Source organism: Eurosta solidaginis, unplaced genomic scaffold (genome assembly GCF_040869045.1).
Source record: "Eurosta solidaginis isolate ZX-2024a unplaced genomic scaffold, ASM4086904v1 ctg00001227.1, whole genome shotgun sequence".
In the NCBI taxonomy this organism is placed as follows: Eukaryota; Metazoa; Arthropoda; class Insecta; order Diptera; family Tephritidae; genus Eurosta; species Eurosta solidaginis.
In genome coordinates this window covers 234,782-241,120 of record NW_027137012.1, presented here as the reverse complement: position 1 = coordinate 241,120, position 6,339 = coordinate 234,782, and the positions used below count along the sequence as shown (strand labels likewise).

Below are 6,339 nucleotides of genomic sequence, written 5' to 3'. Positions count from 1 at the left end.
TCACATATTTCACTAATAAAAATTACAAATTAACAAAATGTTTACAAACAAGAATTTTAACAAAAATTCACAATTACGTCATTTGACATTATCATCGATTTTGGATGGGCTGTATACGACGAATGCTGCAAATTTCTGACGAAATGTACCACCAAGAAATTAAAAACGAAATTACATTATTATTAAAAAACAACGATTTTCCGGATTCTACTATCAAAAATTTACTAAAACGGCCTTTAATTCAACACCAGATACCAAATTCAGAAAACACACAAAAAACAATGTTTAAGACGGTATAATATGTACCTCAACTATCGGAACGTTTAGCGAAGTCGGATTGCTATAATACAGAAAAAGTAAAGATAGCACACAAACCGACTAACACATTAAAAACAATATTCAACAGAACAAAAACAAAAATACCAACAACCGAAAAAAGTAATTTAGTATATAAAATACCTTGTAATGGAAACTCGAACTAAGCTTGTGAAAGTATATACGTAGGCACAACAAAAGCAAAACTAAAAACGAGACTGTCCCAGCACAAATCAGATTACAAACAATGTCATCAAGTTAATTTTCAAAAAACTGCACTCATGACACACTGTACGGCCAGTGGACACTCACCAAACTTCGATGCAACAGAGATTCTCGCACAGGAACAAAACTACAACAAACGATAGACATTGGAAATGCTACACATAATTATCACGCCCACAAAAATACGAAGGAACTATAAAACGGACTGTGATGGATGTGCTTACGCGTATCGTCATCTACTAAACAACAATAAGACAGTAGCAAACACCTGATTAGACGGTGCAGACGTAAACACGAAGCAAAATATGTTAATGTCAAATGATGTAATTGTGAATTTTTGTTAAAACTTTTGTTTGTAAACATTTTGTTAATTTGTAATTTTTATTATTGAAATATGTGATATTAATTGTTTGTTTTCTATGTTTTTATGTTGTCTTCAGTGGTCCTGAGGAAGGTTACCGCAGTGTAGCCGAAATATATTGGCATAAAAAAACCGAAAAAATTTGTTTTTCAATTGAGTTTTTAGACCTTTAGCCGGCAAAAAATCAATATTTTTAAACTTAATAGAACAGATCTCCCTGAAGAAAGCGCGATAACATCGAAACGCTTAGGGCGATAGAGGAAAGATTTAATATTTTCCCCTTATATTTATCGGCCGAAAATCTCAAAACTAAACAAATAAGAAATCAAAAAACTGACTCAAGTGTAGGATAAAAACTTTTCCGAAAATAGTTTTTTAAAGCGACTCTCGTTGTTGACATTTAAAACGGAAAAAATGTATCCTCATTAACAGGAAGACTGGTTCAACCGCGTATCCTACTATTTCCTAACCAGCTGAGAAAATTTCATACGTAAGTATTTGTGAACGTCCCTCTCCATTACGTTCCCTTCGTAATCGCAATGTATATTCATTGGAATAAATCAAAACAATGGCTAAATTTCTGAAAATGTGCCACCTTTTGGATCACCCTATACTTTTGCAAATCATTTCATTATTATTATTATTTTTTTAATTTCTTATTGTTATCATATTTATATTGTTATACTTTAGTATATATTTACAGAAGTATCTAAATATATTTAAACTTTAAAGTTAGCTGGGTTGATTAACTTTAGAGGCCGCCAAGCAACTCTTAACTATGTCAGCTGCTTAAAATTACAGCCATTTTAATAGAAACACATTTCGCTAGAGAGGTAACATTTAGCTCAGTTAATTATTTAATTCTTTCATATTTCAATTTTTTTGTTTGCTTTTATTTTTATTTTTTTTATTTTTGCTAATGCCGTTATGCTCCAATTCGTTTACGTTTATTTAAATTGTTTACTGAATCAATAGCTGTTTTTATTTGCTTATATTTTGTATTTCCTAATTATATGATTTTCTTGCTTTGTTTGAACACTAACGAATGCTCCAGCTATAAATTACTTGGGCTATGTCTTCTTACCGTTGTTGTTGTTGTTGTAGCAATAATTGTTGCTCTTCGCGCTTAGGTCGCAAACGTTACGAGTAGCGTTATAAATAGCAGTAATATTGTATTATGATAAATGTTAATCGACTGACATCCACTTCCTGGCTCCGTATCACTGCCCCGCTCTTTGTAGAGCCAACCATTTTGATTTCATGAGCCATCTTCGTATCGGCTCTCTTTGTACAAGGCTTCGTTTTTCTGGAATCTAGATTGCAGGATAGAACAAAATAGTTGATAGATGTTAATCGCTTTTGGATAGCAAATGGATATAGGTTAATAAAAGATATCACATATCAACTGTTGTGTGGAATATCTCTCGATATGTTGCCAGTTCGAAAACACTCTATCGTTGAATATTTTCCAAAAATGCCGTACTTCAGAACCCTTTTTTAAAAACAACTTATCTCAGAATTTCGGTAAAGAACGCCCAACATAATTTTTTTTTTCATAAACGCTCTATCTAAGGTTAAAACGTATTAAAATAGGTCATTTTTGCAACAAGCGCTGAAATAGAGCGCTCTGCAACGAAATCCAGGATAGCACGTTTTTGAAGCGAATTATGAAATACGTTGCTTTTGGAAAGAATAATTTGATTTCATCGTGATTATAGTTTTTTCCATGCAAATCGCTTGGGTAATTTTCAAGTTTTTATAAAAAGTGTAACGCGACTCCAAGTTTGAGCACCCAAATCAGTAACCGTATTTATTATTAAATTAAATTTACTAGTCTACAAAGAGGGTACACAAGATTTCTTGCTAAGTTGACGCGTTTAGTAGTTATTCGAGTTTAAAAGTTCAATTTAAAATTGTATGTGATTCCCCACACGATTTTTATGGAAAAACTTAAGTTGCGATGAGGCGCCTCTAAGCATTAAAATAGAAAGCTAAAATTTTTATAAACTATCTTTTTAAATGCCTTAAGCAATAACTTCGCCATACCAACAGAAAACAAATATTTTTTTTTGCCTATACTATTTATGTTAGGCTGATTTCACTAAAGATCATCCACCATAATCCCAAATTTCATAGTTATAATTTTTTCCAAGTAACTTGTAAAAAAGTAGTTGACACGTATGTATTTATAATTTTATGGAAAAAAATGTTTCCCACTTTCTTCGAATTTTTAAAGTTAAGGATCTCGTACTCAATTACATGACAACGCCAGTTTCAAGAGCAAAATAACTAAAAAAATAGTTGATCCCTGAATAATTTTTACTCCACTTTTTACCACAATAATCTCAAAAATTGTTAAAGCTTTTTGTTTTGTTGAAAAATGGAAGGTTTTAGGATCTGCAAAAATTTTTCAGGTATAAACCGTTTTTTTTTTAGATATTTGCGCTTGAAACTAGTGGTCATGTATCTCAGTACGTGACTCGCAATTTCAAAAAATCGAAGAAAGCGGTAACAATTTTGTTTTGCCAAAATAAAACAAAATACGTGTGAACTATTTTTTGAAAAAAAAAAACCCAAAAAACCTTGGAAAATATGATAACATAGAAGTCTGTGATGATGGTGTCTGAACTTTCGTGGAATCAGCCATACGAGTATATGTTACATGTATTTACATGTATATGTATATACTTTGTTTACATTCATCACACACATGCTCACCGTGACCTCATTGTCATCTTCTCTTTGGTTTTTCTTTCCAGGCCTCTCCATATCTACAAAAATAGTAAGTAAAATATAAACTAATCATAAATATTTTTTCATGTTAGGATGCGAAAAAAATGGCGAAATGGTCAATTTTTCGACCAAAACGCTCCCCAAAATAAAAAAAAATTTTTTTTTTCTAAAAACTGTTGTATAAACGTTGGCGATAACAGTTATTGAAAAAAAATAATATTTTTTGGGTTTTGGGGAGTGTTTTGGTCGAAAAATTGACCCTTTCGCCATTTTTTCGCAGGCTCGAAAATTATTTTTTTGGGTATGCGTAGTGGAACTTTTTTTCTGAGTCCAAATCCTATCGAAAAATCAATGGAGCGATATCGGTTAATAAATCGGCCCAGCCTAATCTACGTATAACAAAATAATAAGAGACCGATTATTTAATCAATATTATTTTAAACGTGTAATTAATTAGCAAGATAGACTCATATAGCTTTACACAATTGGTTTTCTCTGGGCGCGCCCTCGCGATGATATTTTCCGACTTAGTGTGGATTAGGATTAGGACCTCCTTATGTTAATCTGGATCAACCGGCTGTGGTTCGTGTGGTTGAATATGCCAAAATCTTTTGGCAATTTAAGTGCCCCGAGCAAAGTCCATGATGGAGTTTTGGTTGGTTTAGTCCGAAATATATATGGGTGTTAATGGCGTTTGTGCGGTGGTAGTGATATGCATTTTACGTTTGGCTAACAGAATATTTGTCTCTAAATGAATGACATCGGTAGATACGACTCACCATCGTTAGCTGAATTTCCGTGCTTTGGTATTTATATTATTCTTGCCATTTTTTATTATTCTGAAATGACAAGTGCTTAAATGACAAATACAAAACATGCGTAAGGTAGCTGATCCTATTCCGTCTAGGTTTATCTATTTAAAAGGCTTATCCCTTTTAATGGTATGTGCGAGTGTTTGTGATTATGTGCCCACTGATTTGTATGAAATTTAACCTTGTTAACTTTATTGCAAATTGACGGCAGAAAGCATGAGCACTAAGCTGGGTCGATTTATTAACCTATATCGCGCCATCGATTTTTCGATAGGTTTTGGGCTCAGAAAAAAAAGTTCCACTAAGCATACTCAAAAAAATAATTTTCGAGCGTGCAAAATTTGAGTTTTTTGACTTTTTTCTTTGATTTTTAAGGTTTTTTTCATGACCTACTTAAACAATTTTCATATGATTTTAAAATGTTCATGTATACGCTGTCCTCAAAATTGTCCGCTAAAAACTTTGGCTATAACAGTTTTAAAAAAAAAAAAAAAATATATATTTTTTGGGTTTTTTTGGGGTGTTATGGTGAAAAAATTTATTTTTTCGCCATTTTTTTTAGGGTTTCTTCAGAAACGTGCAAAAGTGTTGCCTATGAAAACGAATTTGTCTTATAGTTGTTATCCCACTTAAAATTATGCGATAAAAACGTTGGCATTAACAGTTTTTTTTTTTTTTGGTTTTTGGGACTTGTTTTGATCGAAATCGGTTTTTTTTTCATTTTCAAGGCTCCAAATAATTTTTTATGTATATGTTTCCGTTAGACACAACAATAAGTATACCAAAATGATCAGGGTACGAGCTAAGTTGATTTAGCCATGTCCGTCTGTCCGTCCCTCCGCCCCTCCGTCCGTCCGTCTGTCCGTTTGTTTGAACGCAAACTTGTCCCTCAATTTTTGAGATATCTTGATGAAATTTGGTAAGCAGGCATATTTTGATGGGGGATTTGACATATGTCGGAATCGACCGGATCGGACTACTATAGCATATACCTCCCATACAATCGATTGTTCAATAAGAGGGTTTTCGCCATTTCTGCCCCATTTCTGCCTCTTTTTAACCGCTAGCAACATCAAATTTTACCACGTGCTTAAGTATTGGGCGTAGATGGTTGTCTGAAAAAATCGTCAAGATCGGACATATTTAAAAAATGATTTGGAGCCTTGAAAATGATAAAAATCGATTTCGACCAAAACAAGTCCCAAAAATCAAAAAAAAAAATTTTTTTTTAAACTGTTAATGCCAACATTTTATCGACTAATTTTAATTGGGATAGGAACTATGAGACAAATTCGATTTCATCGGCAACACTTTTGCACGTTTCTGAAGAAACCCTTAAAAAAAAATGGCGAAAAAATAATTTTTTTCCCAGAACACTCCTCAAAACCCAAAAAAAATTTTTTTTTTTCAATAAACTATTATCGCCAAAGTTTTAAGCGGACAATTTTGAGGGCAGCTTATACATGAAAATTTTAAAATCAGATAAAAATCATGAAAAAAACCTTAAAAATCAAAGAAAAAAAGTCAAAAAACTCAAATTTTGCACGCTCGAAAATTATTTTTTTGGGTATGCTTAGTGGAACTTTTTTTCTTGAGCCCAAAACCTGTCTAAAAATCGATGGCGCGATATGGGTTAACTTTCGTCCATGCAAATCAACCCAGCTCATTGAGCACATTTTATCGAGTTCGACAGACAAATTCCAAATCAAATACTTCCAAGTATCAATAACGCCGGAAAATTCTACATAGTCAATATTCAACTATTCGAAAACTGACTAGTATGAAAAACATCGAAAAATTCTAGTCAATGAACTGGGATGTTTTGCTGACTAGTTTGGCTTTTGACTCAAGGGATATTGATGTAACAGTAAACAGCGAAAGCATAGCTTATGA

At 32.6% G+C, this 6,339-nt stretch overlaps 1 pseudogene; it reads right to left on the bottom strand.

Annotated features, from left to right (window-relative positions):
- Positions 1 to 862: 862 nt before the first annotated feature.
- Positions 863 to 6,339, bottom strand: part of LOC137236018 (neurotrimin-like) — a 104,823-nt pseudogene continuing 99,346 nt past the window's right edge.